The following is an 18,103-nucleotide window of genomic DNA, read 5'->3' on the forward strand; positions in this document are numbered from 1 at the left end:
CCGCCGACCGAGCCGTGTCCCTCTTGAGCCTGGCCAAATTGTTGGTGCTGCTGTTGATACTTCTGTGGCTCCTCCTGCTGATGAGGAGGAGGATGATTATGCGGGAGATTACGAGGATGATGTTGATCAAAATTAGAACTACGTGCAACCACCAGCACTAGGTCGTCGACATGCAAATAATCGCAATGGTGGGGCTGCATACCAGCTCAGGTACGAGATCATAACCATCTTCCTAAACTGAAATTGAATATTCCACCATTTGAGGGTAGATATGTTCCTGATATATATCTTACTTGGGAGTTAGGAACTGAACAACGTTTTACAAGTTTAGAATATCCCGAGGAGAGACGTGTTGCTGCCGCACTTTGTGCTTTCACTAGTTTTGCTTGTGTGTGGTGGTCTGAACATCGTAGATTATATCTGAATAATATTCCAACTACTTGGGCTGCTTTGAAAACTGTTACGCATACTCGTTTGGTTCCACCATATCATCAACATGAATTACTTCAAAAATTGCAGCGTTTAACACAAGGAAAAAATTCTGTAGAGGAATATTATCAGGAATTACAAACTGGCATGATTAGATGTGGTATTGTTGAGGATAATGAAGCTATGCTTGCACGTTTTATGGGTGGATTAAATAGAGAGATTCAGACCATTCTAGAGTATAAGGAGTATAATAATATCACTCGTTTATTCCATCTTGCTTGTAAAGCTGAACGTGAAGTGCGGGATCGACAGGCATTCGCACAAACTAACTTTTCTGTAGGTCGACCTTCCTCATGGACACTGCGTGCATCCTCTACTTCCACACATTCTACTGCATCGGCACCTCCATCAGCTGCCACCTCCGGTCGTGATACAAGAAAGCAGGCACAACCACCACTATCTACCAAGAGCACACCTGTGGGGCCTGCACAGAGCTCTTCTTCTTCCATGGCATCAACAATGCACAGAAGTGATATTATTTGTCGTCGTTGTAAGGGAAGAGATAATTATGCGAGAGAATGCAAATCTCAGCGTGTGATGATTGCTATTGAGGATGGTGGGTATGAGTCCGCTAGTGACTATGATGAGGAGACTTTGGCTCTTATTACACATGAAGAACACGGTGGAGATGATTCTGATCATGAGACGCAATACATGGCTCCTGAAGACGCTGATAGGTATGAATGTTTAGTTGCTCAACGTGTTTTGAGTGTGCAGGTCACACAAGCTGAGCAAAATCAGCAGCATAATTTGTTCCATTCCAATGGAGTTGTGAAGGAATGTTCTATTCGTGTCATCATAGATGGAGGGAGCTGCAACAACTTGTCTAGCATGGAGATGGTGGAGAAGCTATCTCTCACCACACGACCACATCCACATCCTTACTACATCCAATGGTTCAACAAAAGCGGCAAGGTTAAGGTAACACGTACTGTTCGTGTGCATTTTAGTATCTCTACATATGTTGATTATGTTGATTGTGATGTGGTACCCATGCAAGCGTGTTCCTTATTACTTGGCAGACCATGGCAATTTGATACAAATTCTGTACACCATGGTAGAAACAATCAGTATACCCTTGTTCATAAGGATAAACATATTACTTTGCTTCCTATGTCTTCTGATTCCATTTTGAAATATGATATTAATAGAGCTAATAAAGCAAAACAGGAGAAAAATAAGAGTGAAAATCAGATTGTGGCAAAAGAATTTGAGCAACAAATGAAGCCTAATAATAAACCATCGAGTGTTGCTTCTGAAATTAAATTGAAAAGTGCCTGTTTACTTGCCACCAAATCTGATATTGATGAGCTAGATTTGAGCAAATCTGTTTGCTATGCTTTTGTGTGCAAAGAGGCATTGTTTTCATTTGAGGACGTGCCTTCCTCTTTGCCTCCTGCTGTTACTAACATTTTGTAGGAGTTCGCTGACGTCTTTCCACAAGACGTGCCACCGGGATTACCACCTATTCGAGGGATTGAGCATCAGATTGACTTAATTCCCGGTGCATCGCTACCCAACCATGCACCATACCGTACCAATCCCGAGGAGACGGAGGAGATTATGCGCCAAGTACAGGAGCTACTTGACAAAGGTTATATATGCGAATCTCTTAGTCCTTGTGCTGTTCCTATCATACTAGTGCCGAAAAAGGATGGTACATCGTGGATGTGTGTTGATTGTAGAGGCATTAATAATATTACTATTCGTTATCGTCATCCTATTCCTAGGATAGATGATATGCTTGATGAATTGAGTGGTCTACAATATTCTCCAAAGTTGATTTGCGTAATGGATACCATCAAATTCGTATGAAATTGGGAGATGAATGGAAAACAGTGTTTAAAACTAAGTTTGGATTATATGAGTGGTTAGTCATGCCTTTTGGGTTAACTAATGCACCTAGTACCTTCATGAGATTAATGAACGAAGTTTTATGTGCTTTCATTGGACGATTTGTGGTAGTCTATTTTGATGATATACTGATTTATAGCAGATCTTTGGAGGAACATTTGGAACATTTACGTGTTGTTATTATTGCTCTACGTGATGCATGTTTGTTTGGTAACCTTGGGAAGTGCACCTTTTGCACCGATCGAGTATCTTTTCTTGGCTATGTTGTTACTCCACAGGGAATTGAAGTTGGTAAAGCCAAGATTGAAGCTATTGAGAGTTGGCCGCAGCCCAAAACGGTCACACAAGTGAGGAGTTTTCTTGGACTCGCTAGATTCTATAGGCGTTTTGTGAGAGATTTCAGCACCATTGCTGCACCTCTCAATGAGCTTACAAAGAAGGATGTGCCTTTTGTTTGGGGTACCACACAGGAAGAAGCCTTCACGGTATTGAAAGATAAGTTGACACATGCTCCTTTACTACAACTTCCTGATTTTAATAAGACTTTTGAGCTTGAATGTGATGCTAGTGGAATTGGATTAAGAGGTGTGTTATTACAAGATGGCAAACATGTTGCATACTTTTCTGAAAAATTGAGTGGGCCTTGTCTGAACTATTCTACTTATGATAAAGAATTATATGTCTTTTTCGGACCTTAGAAACATGGCAACATTATTTATGGCCCAAAGAATTTGTTATACATTCTGATTATGAATCTTTGAAACACATTAAAAGTCAAGCAAAACTGAACCGTAGACATGCTAAATGGGTTGAATTCATTGGGACTTTCCCTTATGTCATTAAACACAAGAAGGGTAAAGAAAATGTTATTGCTGATGCATTGTCTCGTCGTTATACTATGCTTTCACAACTTGACTTTAAAATATTTGGTTTGGAGACCATCAAAGATCAATATGTGCATGATGTTGAATTTAAAGATGTCTTGCAGCATTGTAAGGAAGGGAGAACTTGGAACAAGTTCGTCGTTAACGATGGGTTTGTGTTTCGTGCTAACAAGCTATGCATTCGAGCTAGCTCCGTTCGTCTTTTGTTGTTGCAGGAGGCGCATGGAGGAGGATTAATGGGACACTTTGGCGTGAAGAAGACAGAGGATATACTTGCTACACATTTCTTTTGGCCAAAGATGAGACGGGATGTTGAGCGTTTTGTTGCTCACTGCACTACATGTCAAAAATCTAAGTCATGACTCAGTCCTCATGGTTTATATATGCCTTTGCCTATACCTAGTGTTCCTTGGGAGGATATATCTATGGACTTTGTTTTAGGTTTATGATGCGGAGCATCCCTCAACTACCCGCACCGACACTCCATCACCACCGCAAGCACCAAGAGGGCCAATGACAAGAGCACGTGCACGCAACATCGAGAACAAGGCGAACTCTTTCCTATTTGAGTCTCGTTTGGATTCCCGTGAGAATTGGATTCTACCTCAATCGAAAACATTGTTCATTCTTAGGTACGAGGAAGTTGATCGTGAGGAGAAGAAGACGGAGACTCAAGCATCCATGGAGCAAGGGAGAGGAGAGGAGAACGAGAAGGAGGAAGAAGACCTGGAACGAGCGGTACTACCGCCTACAAGCGGTACTAATGCTAAGACCATCCAAGCGGTACTACCTCCGAACGTCCGCTCTACTGCCGCTCAACCCGACAAACTCCTGTGCTCGAGCAACCCGGGTCCGGTACTACCGCCCAGTCCAAGTGGCACTACCGCCCGAGGTCCGGTACTACCGCTCAGCCTGTGCGGAGCCGCGGGCCTTTGGCCTTGTATCCCTCTCCCACTTACCCCTTTGTGGCTTAGACTATAAATAGACCACCTCCACCTCCTTTCTAGGGTTAGCAAAGTATTTTAGAACACCAAAGAGAGCTTTGCTCCTTGTATCCTCCTCCTCTTGGAGATCAAGACCCCTCTTTGGGAAGAATCCTTGGGATTATCAAGCCCTCCTCTTGAAGGAGATCAAGATCAAGACCTCACCTAGTGGGAAGAACTTACCTAGTGCTATTTTCCTTGAATTGTTCGTGTAATCTTGTGGATCTCTTGTGTGCTACCCTAGTGGATGTGATATTGGGTTTGTTTGAGTGATTTGTGCTTTGTGTTCTTGAGTGTTCTTCCTCCTTTTCCCCCTCCAAGTGTGAAAAGATCCCCTCTAGGGTTTCACCCTACAACATCTTAGTATCATGAGCGAGGTTGAATCACATCTTGGAGTCCCATCCCCCCATTTTCTAGCTTGATTTTGTTGTTTTCCGTCCAATTTCGAAAATCCCCACAAAAATAGCCCCAAAAAATTTTCTTGCAATTTGTTGGATCTTGTGAGATTTGGTTGTTTTGGTCCATGGATTTGATGTTTGGCAAGTGGATCTAGCCCGTCCTCAACAATCCCCACCCTTCCCACCACGAAATTCATCAAATTTTGCCACCAAAATCATCCTTTTCCGCCCCAAAATCGCGCCCCGATTCGATCTGCGAAGAATCCCGACACGAGCGGTACTACCGCCCGCCAAGTGGTACTACCGCCTATAAGCGGAACTACAGCCCTCCCGAGCGGTACTTCCGTCCAGCCAAGTTTCAGCCTAAAACTGTTGAAAAATCCCGACACGAGTGGTACTACCGCCCATCCCAAGCGCGGTAGTACCGCTTATAAGCGGTACTACCGCCCCTCCCAGTTTCAGCGTTCCGAGTTTCACTATTTTGCCCATAACTTTCACATCCGGAGTCCGATTTTCGCGTTCTTTAGCTCGTTGAGTAGCTATTGACATCCCCCATCCATCTAGATAGGTTGCAACACCATTTGACTCCATCAAATTTTTCAAAATTTGGAAAGTTTGCCTAGGCCTTCCACCATCTCTTCCGCATAGCCACCTCCGACCACCGCAACCTAACCCTTTTTGTTCCATATAGCATTTGAGGTCGTTTGAGTTGTGATTTGAGTCTCCTATGGTGTTTTGGCTACTTAGGAGCGTGTGACATCGACATCTCCGTCATCGACATCATCGCCTCGGAGTCATCTTCACGGTAACCGTAAGAAAGGACAGTAACCTCGACGACACTCACCTTTGCTTTTGCATTGATAGCCCGAGCCTTTTGCGTTGCTTACCCATCGAGACTAGCGAGTTGAGAATTGCCGGGCCACGCTCTTGTGCACCGTAGTGATCGTTTTATCATCTTAGTGCCATAAGTCTCTCCCATGCATATCTTACATACTTGTCTCATATCATACTTGGCTCGAGCATCAAGCATAGAAAAAAAGATTTTAAGCAAAAGAGGAGGAACAAAGAGCTTGTAAGCCATAGCATTGAGCCACTTTGCATACTCATATCATCTTGGTCACCGCATACAAAGCATAGTTGGGATTGAAGACGGCACATTTCTCTCATAGGTTGGTGCACAAGCGTATCTTGCCCATTTGAGCAATCGAGCTAGCGTCTCTCTCACATTCGCACAATAAGAGCATTTTCCGTGGTATTTTGAGCTCACCCCTTGGTTGTGCGGACTTCCGTGTGTGTGTTCCTAGTGATATCCTTGGGTTTGATCTATTTGCTTTACTTGCATTTTTGTGAACCTTATCGATATCTTGACTAACATTTGCTTGATTTTTTCCACCATCCTAACCGAGCTCGTCCAAAAGCCTTTTACTTGTAGGTGTGACAAACAAACCCGGTTCCAATTATACTATTGTAGCATTACATTGAGTGATACTTGTTACATCCTCAATCCTCGGAAAAGGTAACCTCGGTATTGTTCTCTCATTTTCCTACTCACCCCACTTGGTTATGATGGATAGGCCAAGTTCGTCGGCAAACCCGCTCTTCGAGGACCAAGTTGGCAAGGCCGACTACGTCACCAAGGGCCACTTCTTCATCGCGCAAAGAGCTCTCCATCAAGAAAGTGAGGCCTTGGGTGAACGCCTTGACCAACTCGCCGCCGACGTTCGTCAAGCGGAAGCAAGGAACCGCGACTACATAGACGACAAGTTCACTACACAAATGGAGGAACTCCGCAACATGATCATGCGACGCCCGTCTCCCTCGTCATCGTCAACAAGACGGCGCCACTCAAGCCACCGCTCAAGTCGACACTCTTCGGACTACTCATCTTATCATACAAGTCCTCCACGAGCTCAAGTCCGTCGACGTCAAGCACCTCAAGATCGCCAAGCTCAAGAAAATCCATTCTATGGCAATGGCTTACAAGACCGAGTCCGAGAACGTGAAAGGGCGCGACAACAAACGCAAGAACCAAGGGAGCAAGAGGAAATGCCTCCACACGTGCAACAGAAACAACCTCAAGACGAAGACGCCATCCGTCAAGAACAAGAGGAACGAGCGCGCCTACACCAAGAGGAGCAAGATGCCGAAGCACTTCGACAACAACAACTACGTCGAGAAGTTCAAGCTCAAGCGGACCTAGATGCACTCGGAGATTCCACACGTGCCGTTGCCCAACGCAGTCGGGAAGCACGTGAGCAAGATGAAGCTCTTCGTCGGGAGATCCAAGAAGAAGCCATGCATCGCGAAGAACTACAAGAAAGGCGCAACCAAGCGCATATCCCTCGTCCTCCCCCACGGCAAGAATGACATCAAGAGAATCAAGTGCTTCAAGACCCTCCTCCACGCCAAGACGACATCTTGAGGACCGTGCATTCGAGGACATTCCTCCATGGCAAGAGCGACATCAAAACCACTATTTCGATGAAGAACTCCGCTACGGCAAGCTCAAGTTCACCATTCCCAAGTTCTCCGGAAGCAATGATCCTGAAGAGTATCTCTCATGGGCCTTGAAGGTGGACAAGATATTCCGTCTTCACAACTACGATGAGGAAAAGAAGATCGTCATGGCCTTCCTCGAGTTCCAAGACTACGTTCTCATTTGGTGGGAACAAGTGATCGAGCGACGACATACACGAGGCGAACCACTGTAGTGACCCGACCTCAGACGGTCAAGTCTCTGTGTATCTGTGCCATCCCTGGATCAGTATGCTGGCACACACAGTGCATCAATGTATATATAAAAGTGCAATCACATGTATAAATAACGTTTAAAACTGATATATACCTCATAAGTCTCAGCGGAAACAAACAATCGGGTGTGGAGTCCCATCAACGCCATCGGCAGGTTGAGTGTAGACCGTAACCCAATCAATGAAACTCACTCGTCGTAGAAATAATCCTGCAACATGATACGTTGCAGCCGTGTAGGTCAGTACATTGAATGTACTGGCAAGATCACTGTAATAAAAACAGATGATAAACTATACTATATGCAATATGGCTTTGTGGCTCTGTATCTGAGTTTTGTTTGCGTAAAAGCTGGTTTTATTTTCCTATAACAAAGGAACATCAGGAGTCTGTACTACAGAGTTTTCTATCATGACATGGTTCCGCCAACCGATGTCTCATAGCCCAAAATCATCATAACTTGCCCACAATTATGTTATCAGTCCGGTGTTGAGAGTTCCGAGATAGATCCAAGTCCAGAGGCTCAAATTGTCCATAACCGGGGACACGGCTAATCGATTAGGTTTTAACCCTCTGCAGAGGTTTGTACACTTTACCCGCAAGATTCGATCCCTCCCTTTTCGTCCTCGTACTTCATGATGTTTGAGAACATGATGATCGAAACATGGTCTTCTGAAGAGTTCCCCTGACCACTGTCCGGTGCTCATCCAACCCTACCGTAGTTCTACATCTGCTAGCACCGTCCCAGCCAGAGTCACCATTAAGGTCAACCAAGCCAGAGCCCATAGTGACTTGCGGTTGCACAGGTAAGCTTCCGGGCATGAAGTATTCTTCCGACTCTTTGAGTCTAGGTGAAGCTTTCCGCAAGATGTCATGGCGCTTCTCCATGCATCCCGGCCATCCACTGGTTTCTCCAGGGTGCCCGTCAACCGTCCTTCACCCAGTAGTGTGTATTGAATTCTTGTCTCGAGTCTCGAAATCTTGAGGTCTTGGAGTCCTGAAGATGCAGTCCTTGCCGATGCCATCATGAAGTTGTCGCCATTGACGTAGAGTCCTCCTTCTTCACAGCACTCTCGTGCACTCATACCAAACCCCGTCTACTATGGCGTAGCATTAAAACTATATAACATCCCGGGCTTGGTAATCAGGGAGATGGGTTCCTACCTCATGCATTCTACTCAACTACAAGATTCAATAACACTACTGGAGGGATTGTTGAAAGGGTGCTACTACATGCAAATAAAACATATGTATGGAAAACATGGTCAAAGTGAACTTGCCTGGTATTACTTGATGAAGATAACAACGCTCTCAGAATAATGACTTGGTAGAACTATTCGTCACTTCGTTGAAAGTCTATATAGTCAAACATAGCATTCATATAAGCAAACATACTAGCAAGCAATTCTAGCACTCATAATAAAACCAACAAATAAATTGCAAAACAACAAGGGACACCAAAAAAGAACAAACGAAAACTACACCACAAAACTACTAAAGAAAACTCTAAGACATATCACAGAACAGTTTTGCCCTAAGTAAAAACTTAACAACAATTAAAACACTAAACTAATAAATTAACAGAAAATACAAAGTTAAACAACTAAGTTAACAGAAAGTATTTTTCATAAAGTTTTACTAGCAAAAGGAAACACATAAAAAGCTAAATTAAAACTCTAACTATGCTTAAAACAAAACTAGTAAGAAAAATAAATAAATAATTTTATTTTTCGGTAAATAAAAGCTCACCCTCTATAACTACAGAAACAAATCTGAAATAAAATATAACAGAGGTGAAAATAAATTTTAAAATAATTAAAACAACAGAAAACACCACCAAGTTAAAAATAACTAGCGTAGTGTTGTTTTCGTGAAAAACTAATTTTAATAAAATCTATAATACCCAAATTAATCTTACTGCTAGGCAAGGTCAAAACAAAGCAGTGGCAACAAAATCGCCTAAAAATATTAATTCTAGCTCATATTATAGCAGAAATACTAATCTGACTAAAACCCATATAAAACAATTTTTTAAAAACTAAAACGTGGCCGAAACTATTTTATACAGAAACTTTAGGAAATTTGCAGACTATAGCAAAAAGAATCAATCAAAAACTCTAAATAACCTAAGAGATATAGAATTTACGAAGCTGAAACTTTTCTGTTTTAAAAACAGAAACGAAAATACAGAAAAAAAACAAACGGGCGCTATTGGGCCTACCGGGGTCCGATCTGTAGCTACCAAACGCTCGGGCGAAACATAACAATACGTACAAGTGCGTTTATTTAACAGAAGACCGGGGAGCCGGTTCGATCTAAACCGAGGAACCGATCTATAAGGAAAACCGATCTACTAAACCGTTTTTTTTAACTGAACTAACAGAGAGCTCGTATAAACTTACAGAGAAGAACGAGCGTTGGGTGGAGATCGGGGCGGTGGTGGTGGCCACTTCGGCGGTTGTGCGCGACGGCAGGAGTGTCTAGAGGATGCACCGGTGAGTGGCTCGTCCGGTGGTAGTCGAAGATGGTCGGCGACGACAAATGGTGACGGAACGAAGCGCTGAAGCTCGGTGCTCCGGGTGCTCTCGCGAAGACAACAAGGTTGGTACAGTGGCTATAGATGAAAGGAGGATGCAATAACTTGTCAAAACGGTTGTACAGATCGAGGGAAGTCTACATACAAAAGGAGAAGGCTTGGGATGGCTCACCGGTGTAGGAAAACGGCGATGAACTGCAGCTTCTTCGGTCAGATTGGAACGGCGAGTACGGGCTATGGGGGTGGACTTGGCGAGGGGTTTGGAAGGGAATCGGTCGAGATGGGTCGTGGTATTTATAGGACAACTTGCTTGGACGAGGGGAAGACTCGGGATAGGGTTTCCAAGAGGATCGGACGCGGCAGCGTGTACGTGTAGATTTCTGTTCTGGTATGTGTATTGGGGAAGAAGAAGAAAAGGAGTGGGGACCAACGGTCAGGGAAAAAAATAGGAGAGAGGGAGAGGGGTTACGTGAGATGCTGGCGGCGGCTCCTGGGAACGAGCGTGCGTGCGTGCGCTAGCCCTAGCGCTAGCGCTGGGCTGGGCTAGCTGGTGCGCCTGGCCTGGCCTAGCAGCGAGTTTTTTTTACAAAAAAAAGAAGAGGAAAACAAATATACAAAAAAACATTTTATAGGTATATAATATACCAAAAATTTCAAAATAAAAAATTCCTAAAACATGAACATATTCTCATCGCCAATTTTTTTGTTGCAATAACTCCAAAATGAAATTGAATTTGAGTTTCAAATAAATTGTCAAACATTGTCTCTGATTTTTGGAGTATCATATTCCTCCTCTCATATTTTTTTTCGAGAGAATTTTTGACAAGATGCAAACTTAAAATTAGATAGGGATTCAAATGGAAAATTTTGGGAAAGTCCTTTTATTCCCTCTCATTCAACTTTCAAAAAGTTTCAAATTTCACTTAATTTCACACAAGCAATCACACCACAATCAAACAACAATCAAAACTATTTATTTAATAGAACATTATAAAATTTAGAATTTTGGGATGTTACAAACCTACCACACTTAAAATGAATCTCGTCCTCGAGATTCGAAGAGGCTAGAAAGAAAAGGTTAGGGTTTGGGGGTCTTCTAGCAAATCCATTGTCCAGAGAGGTCTGGGGTGCTACCACACTTAAAAGCAAGGCTATGAATCCAACAAAACTCATGTACACCATCCTTAGGGTTGACGCTGTCGGTCTTCTCATATCTTCGGTATGAATCCTTTACTGATACTCTTCCGGTATAGGCATACCGTTTTCCTCAAAATCTTGAGTCCTGTCGTTAGGATAAAGTTCTTCCGAGACTCGGTCTTTCATAGCTGACAGGTCTGTCACCAAAACTAAACAACTATCGGAATTCTCTTGGTGGTCAACAATTTCTGGTTTCTGCAGGAAATTGGTCTGGGCTGAATCTCACCGTATATCCTACGATTGGCAACGGTTGCCTGTAAAGGGTTCCATCGTCCTACTATTCTATGGTTTTATGGCTTATCGCATCGACACTCTTCTAAGGTTTTAAAGGCTCTCTGATTTTCCATCAACATATGATAGTTCATGATAGAAGTCTCCGGTATGGGGGCCAATCCATCCCGTACTTGAACCACTACCACATATGCAGACATCGAATCACGTATTCTAAGACTTGGGCATACTCACAAGCATTGCAGAATTTCTCTTGTTGACGAACTGAGTTCGAATAAATCCATTGATTCTGCAAGCTGAATGAAACATCTATCGTTACTTCACAACTCTCAGGTTTTCGTATCCTTCTATGAAACGTGTGCTGATGAAATCACAACTTCTTACAGATTTTTTTTGCAATACGGTAGTGCTACTCCTTATCAAATCCTGGGCTTGTGGGTTATGGGCTCACTTCAATCACTTGTACATCTTTAACTCATCCATGGGGTTACTTTTGTTCCTTATTCCAACATTACACCTGCTTAAATTCCAATATTGCTTCATTCCTTCATATTCTTGGGGTAACCAACATATCAAAACAAAACTCATACCTATTTTGTCCAAACTTCACTCCCTGAAATATCATTATCCTTTCCATGGGTCAAGTGTTCTTCACAGGGTACTACCACCCTTAAATGAAATTCACAAATCCATCCATAGACCATATTTCTCATATCCTCAAAACTGGTCCAAAAGCTTTGTTCATAGAGTAAGAACTCACATAATACAACATATGAAATCATAACACATTAACTTTATTGATTTCATGAATTCATTACAATCTCTGAGCACCCATTACATAACTCAACTCATCGAACTTATGAAAATAAGATTGCTTTCTACCACTCTTATTATCCATATCAAAATCTCAACTACTCAGCTCCAGCTTTCTTCTGATTTGAACATTCCCTAGCAAAATGTCCTGCTTCCTTCCAGCGAAAACAAATGACTTCCGACATGTCTCGGGGCTTCTTTATGATTATGTAGGCTCCTTGGATTCCTGGCTTCTTTTCTGGACATTTACTAGCGTAATGACCTAAATCCTTGCACCTGTAACAAGTGATATGACTCAGGTCCTTCTTTGCAGAAGTTGGGTTGTTCTGGGGTTGCCTTCGTTTTCTCTTCATGGATTTCTCTGTAATGATCAGAGCTTCTATTTCCTGAGGGTAAAACTTCACTTCTGTTGTCGGGAAGTCTCTGAGATACTCTTGGCTTTCCTTCGTGCAATACTCTGAAAAATGTCCTTCTTCTCCACATGAATAGCAAGCTTGGGCGAAAAATCTGTTTAGGCCTTCACCATTAGGGTCTTCAATAACTTCCTTCATCGCAGGTTCTTCTGAATTTTCCCTGAGGGTTTCTTTCATGGCTTCTTTCTGCTGCTTGGTAACTTCTTGTACCTTGGGCTAAATATGACACTGACCAGGGTAGTGTGTAGTTCCTTCACACAGGAAACAAGTAACTTGCCCAATCGGGCACTCTTCGGTTGGGTGATTCTCCTCACAATGAGGGCATCCATCATTGTGTTCCTCCTGGGTGTGTCCTATTTCTCCGCAAATCTTGCAAGCACAAGGTTTCTTCTTCGAGTTATCATAGTTCTTCCGAATAAGACGAGATCTCAACAGAGTCTTCTTGAATTTCTCCCAAGTTTTTGCTCCATTGCATCCTTGTATGGCTTGATGCATTTTCCACCAGGTTGCAGCACTCTCGGTAAAATACTGAATAGCATCTTGAACCTCATACTTCCTTGAAATCATTTTTTCCCCGAAGTGATCCTCCATGTTTTTAATCCATAGCTCTGCCTTCGGCTGAGTCATCGGTCCAGAGAATACCAGTCCTTCTTCATTCATCATCTATAGGGTCCAAGGGTTTTAGGGTGAGATAAGAGAGAAGTATAGAGTGCTATACACATGATACAAAAAAATAGTTTTGAAAATAGGTTTTATTTGCAGCTGTCGGAAAAACATCATACAAATGACAGCTCACAAATCGTCGTATCTAACGTAAGTATATATAACAGGGGTTTGGTCTTCTAAAGGTCAATCTTCAGAGTCTCTGAATTCTTCAAGCCTTTAGAGTCTTCATCTGCTGTAGCTTCTTTCCTCCGAAATATATAGTGTAATCCTCTTTACTCTGAATTGGTCATCATTTGTCCGGTGTTCTTATCCTTCTTGAAGCGGCTTCAATTGATCCTCCGGGTGGTCAAAAGGGAAAGGGGTATATTCTAACTATTTGAGGTAAGAGGTGATATTTGATAAAAATTAGAAAAGATGAGAAGAAATGGGTCCTTTTAAAAATAAAGTCTTAGAGATTTCCTGTCCTAGGGCTTTTCGATTTCTAGGGTCACGTCCTACTGTTAACATGTGCTCTGATACCATATCTGTAGCGACCCGACCTCAGACGGTCAAGTCTCTGTGTATCTGTGCCATCCCTGGATCAGTATGCTGGCACACACAGTACATCAATGTATATATCAAAGTGCAATCACATGTATAAATAATGTTTAAAACTGATATATACCTCATAAGTCTCAGCGGAAACAAACAATCGGGTGTGGAGTCCCATCAACGCCATCGGCAGGTTGAGTGTAGACCATAACCCAATCAATGAAACTCACTCGTCGTAGAAATAATCCTGCAACATGATACGTTGCAGCCGTGTAGGTCAGTACATTGAATGTACTGGCAAGATCACTGTAATAAAAACAGATGATAAACTATACTATATGCAATATGGCTTTGTGGCTCTGTATCTGAGTTTTGTTTGCATAAAAGCTGGTTTTATTTTCCTATAACAAAGGAACATCAGGAGTCTGTACTACAGAGTTTTCTATCATGACATGGTTCCGCCAACCGATGTCTCATAGCCCAAAATCATCATAACTTGCCCACAATTATGTTATCAGTCCGGTGTTGAGAGTTCCGAGATAGATCCAAGTCTAGAGGCTCAAATTGTCCATAACCGGGGACACGGCTAATCGATTAGGTTTTAACCCTCTGCAGAGGTTTGTACACTTTACCCGCAAGATTCGATCCCTCCCTTTTCGTCCTCGTACTTCATGATGTTTGAGAACAGGATGATCGAAACATGGTCTTCTGAAGAGTTCCCCTGACCACTGTCCGGTGCTCATCCAACCCTACCGTAGTTCTACATCTGCTAGCACCGTCCCAGCCAGAGTCACCATTAAGGTCAACCAAGCCAGAGCCCATAGTGACTTGCGGTTGCACAGGTAAGCTTCCGGGCATGAAGTATTCTTCCGACTCTTTGAGTCTGGGTGAAGCTTTCCGCAAGATGTCATGGCGCTTCTCCATCCATCCCGGCCATCCACTGGTTTCTCCAGGGTGCCCGTCAACCGTCCTTCACCCAGTAGTGTGTATTGAATTCTTGTCTCGAGTCTCGAAATCTTGAGGTCTTGGAGTCCTGAAGATGCAGTCCTTGCCGATGCCATCATGAAGTTGTCGCCATTGACGTAGAGTCCTCCTTCTTCACAGCACTCTCGTGCACTCATACCAAACCCCGTCTACTATGGCGTAGCATTAAAACTATATAACGTCCCGGGCTTGGTAATCAGGGAGATGGGTTCCTACCTCATGCATTCTACTCAACTACAAGATTCAATAACACTACTGGAGGGATTGTTGAAAGGGTGCTACTACATGCAAATAAAACATAGGTATGAAAAACATGGTCAAAGTGAACTTGCCTGGTATTACTTGATGAAGATAACAACGCTCTCAGAATAATGACTTGGTAGAACTATTCGTCACTTCGTTGAAAGTCTATATAGTCAAACATAGCATTCATATAAGCAAACATACTAGCAAGCAATTCTAGCACTCATAATAAAACCAACAAATAAATTGCAAAACAACAAGGGACACCAAAAAAGAACAAACGAAAACTACACCACAAAACTACTAAAGAAAACTCTAAGACATATCACAGAACAGTTTTGCCCTAAGTAAAAACTTAACAACAATTAAAACACTAAACTAATAAATTAACAGAAAATACAAAGTTAAACAACTAAGTTAACAGAAAGTATTTTTCATAAAGTTTTACTAGCAAAAGGAAACACATAAAAAGCTAAATTAAAACTCTAACTATGCTTAAAACAAAACTAGTAAGAAAAATAAATAAATAATTTTATTTTTCGGTAAATAAAAGCTCACCCTCTATAACTACAGAAACAAATCTGAAATAAAATATAACAGAGGTGAAAATAAATTTTAAAATAATTAAAACAACAGAAAACACCACCAAGTTAAAAATAACTAGCGTAGTGTTGTTTTCGTGAAAAACTAATTTTAATAAAATCTATAATACCCAAATTAATCTTACTGCTAGGCAAGGTCAAAACAAAGCAGTGGCAACAAAATCGCCTAAAAATATTAATTCTAGCTCATATTATAGCAGAAATACTAATCTGACTAAAACCCATATAAAACAATTTTTTAAAAACTAAAACGTGGCCGAAACTATTTTATACAGAAACTTTAGGAAATTTGCAGACTATAGCAAAAAGAATCAATCAAAAACTCTAAATAACCTAAGAGATATAGAATTTACGAAGTTGAAACTTTTCTGTTTTAAAAACAGAAACGAAAATACAGAAAAAAAAACAAACGGGCGTTATTGGGCCTACCGGGGTCCGATCTGTAGCTACCAAACGCTCGGGCGAAACATAACAATACGTACACATGCGTTTATTTAACAGAAGACCGGGGAGCCGGTTCGATCTAAACCGAGGAACCGATCTATAAGGAAAACCGATCTACTAAACCCTTTTTTTAACTGAACTAACAGAGAGCTCGTATAAACTTACAGAGAAGAACGAGCGTTGGGTGGAGATCGGGGCGGTGGTGGCGGCAACTTCGGCGGTTGTGCGCGACGGCAGGAGTGTCTAGAGGATGCACCGGTGAGTGGCTCGTCCGGTGGTAGTCGAAGATGGTCGGCGACGACAAATGGTGACGGAACGAAGCGCTGAAGCTCGGTGCTCCGGGTGCTCTCGCGAAGACAACAAGGTTGGTACGGTGGCTATAGATGAAAGGAGGATGCAATAACTTGTCAAAACGGTTGTACAGATCGAGGGAAGTCTACATACAAAAGGAGAAGGCTTGGGATGGCTCACCGGTGTAAGAAAACGGCGATGAACTGCAGCTTCTTCGGTCAGATTGGAACGGCGAGTACGGGCTATGGGGGTGGACTTGGCGAGGGGTTTCGAAGGGAATCGGTCGACATGGGTCGTGGTATTTATAGGACAACTTGCTTGGACGAGGGGAAGACTCGGGATAGGGTTTCATAGAGGATCGGACGCGGCAGTGTGTACGTGTAGATTTCTGTTCTGGTATGTGTATTGGGGAAGAAGAAGAAAAGGAGCAGGGACCAGCGGTCAGGGAAAAAAATAGGAGAGAGGGAGAGGGGTTACGTGAGATGCTGGCGGCGGCTCCTGGGAACGAGCGTGCGTGCGTGCGCTAGCCCTAGCGCTAGCGCTGGGCTGGGCTAGCTGCTGCGCCTGGCCTGGCCTGGCGGCGAGTTTTTTTTAAAAAAAAGAAGAGGAAAACAAATATACAAAAAAACATTTTATATAGGTATATAATATACCCAAAATTTCAAAATACGAAATTCCTAAAACATGAACATATTCTCATCGCCAATTTTTGTTGTTGCAATAACTCCAAAATGAAATTGAATTTGAGTTTCAAATAAATTGTCAAACATTGTCTTTGATTTTTGGAGTGTCATATTCCTCCTCTCATATTTTTTTTTCGAGAGAATTTTTGACAAGATGCAAACTTAAAATTAGATAGGGATTCAAATGGAAAATTTTGGGAAAGTCCTTTTATTCCCTCTCATTCAACTTTCAAAAAGTTTCACATTTCACTTAATTTCACACAAGCAATCACACCACAATCAAACAAACAATCAAAATTATTTATTTAATATAACATTCCAAAATTTAGAATTTTGGGATGTTACAACCACCAATCACAATATGGACGGAAATGAAGGATGTCATGAGCGCTCGTTTCGTGCCTACACACTACACCCGTGATCTCTTCAAGAAGTTGCAACTCCTCAAACAAGGCACGAAGACGGTGAAAGAATACTACCAAGAAATGGAGATTGCCATGAGACGAGCCAATGTCAAGGAGGATGACGAGCAAACAATGGCACGCTTCTTGAACGGCCTCAACCACCCAATCAAGCGGATTGCCGACTTCCAACCATACTCAAACCTTCTCGAGCTAGTTTATCAAGCTACCAAGGCCAAGCGACAAGTCCAAGATGACTTCAAATATGCCAAGTACTCGTCCAAGACCTACGGCTCCTACTCTCAAGCTCCCGCGACTTCAGCAACTCCTACCACAACTAGAGCATCACCAAGTACCGGCGACAAGTCAGGTTCCAAGCAAGCTACGCCTTCCTCGACTCGTTCTCCGGCAAGCAACTACAAATCCAAGAATCCCTCATCTTTGGCGCTACCGAACGACCCCGTTAAGACAAGTTCTCTCAAGTGCTTCACATGTGGTGGCCGGGGACACAAGTCCTTCGACTGCACAAACAAGCGAACCATGATCTTCAACGATGATGGCACATATGACTCGATGAGTGAAGAAGAAATGGAAGCCCTTGAGCACGTGGCCATGCACCGGCGCGTCAACGAAGATGAAGATGACCAAGTGTTTCGTGACAAGGATTCAAGTCCCTCTCTCGTGGTCTCCAAGGTCTTGACGCTCCAACACC

The sequence above is a fragment of the Triticum aestivum genome, chromosome 6D, assembly GCF_018294505.1.
Source record: "Triticum aestivum cultivar Chinese Spring chromosome 6D, IWGSC CS RefSeq v2.1, whole genome shotgun sequence".
Lineage (NCBI taxonomy): Eukaryota > Viridiplantae > Streptophyta > Magnoliopsida > Poales > Poaceae > Triticum > Triticum aestivum.